Source organism: Chinchilla lanigera, unplaced genomic scaffold (assembly GCF_000276665.1).
Source record: "Chinchilla lanigera isolate Chin_1 unplaced genomic scaffold, ChiLan1.0 scaffold00089, whole genome shotgun sequence".
Taxonomy (NCBI): domain Eukaryota; kingdom Metazoa; phylum Chordata; class Mammalia; order Rodentia; family Chinchillidae; genus Chinchilla; species Chinchilla lanigera.
The window spans coordinates 867,978-868,961 of record NW_004955490.1 but is presented as its reverse complement, the minus strand read 5'-3'; the positions used below and the strand labels follow the sequence as shown (position 1 = coordinate 868,961).

The 984-nt window shown below is 40.8% G+C and overlaps 1 pseudogene; it reads left to right on the top strand.

Annotated features, from left to right (window-relative positions):
* The first annotated feature begins 206 nt into the window (after positions 1–206).
* Positions 207–984, top strand: part of LOC102023708 — a 14,037-nt pseudogene continuing 13,259 nt past the window's right edge.

Below are 984 nucleotides of genomic sequence, written 5' to 3'. Positions count from 1 at the left end.
TCGGGAACGGGAAACCAGGAGGACCTTGCGCAACACCCAGGGAGAGCCCCCCTGGAGGCCATTCTTCCCCTAACTGTACAGGCTGCGGTGGAGAAGCTAGTGGAGCTCCAGAGAGGTCTGCACCGAGACTTCATGGATTACATGGGTGCCCAGTGTTCAGATTCTGTACAACCACCTTCATGGAGAAGGAGGAGCCCTGCGAAATCATGAGTATAGAGGAGAAAGTGGACGGCACGTTGCTGGACACTGGTGCTAGTCTCTCGGTCCTCCTTTTCAGTCCTGGTCTTCTGTCCAGCCGTCACACCTCAGTGAGGGGAGTTGCTGATGAGGTGGTAACCCGCTATTTTTCAGAACCCTTGGGCTGTAACTGCTTGTTGGATTTTTCTTGCATATCTTTATTTTCCTGAGAAACCACTTTGAGGATGCCAACATGTATTGCAGCGGCCATTTATGATTTCATACCAATCTGTCCATAACTCTGTAATATTTCTATTGCTCCTATGCTGTTTCATAAATGGATGTGTGTTTGTTACTATGTGTTTTCAGCAACAATCATTGAGAATAGTCAATGATTATCTGATTGATCACTCATATATAGCTCTATTTGTTTTCCCTAGAGACCACTTTGGAGAAACCAAGGTATAGTACAACAACCATTGATAATTTCCTGCCATTTTTGTCTGTAACTCACTATTATTTGTCTATTTGTTTTCCTGAAAAACTATCTTGAAGATATCAATAGGTAAAATAATAACCATTGATAATATCCCACCACTTTGTGTGTAATTCGGTGAATCCCTCCTTTGCTATGTTGCCCTTCTTTTAATCTTTAAAATAAAAAGAAAATAAAAAAATTAAAAAAGAAAACTTTATTGTGCAATTGGCTAAACTCAAATCTTTCATCTCTCTTTGGGATAGCTTGATAGTGGGAGAATATATAAGAAGGGAGAAAGAAAATATGCTTGTTGGTTGAATGATAAGAAA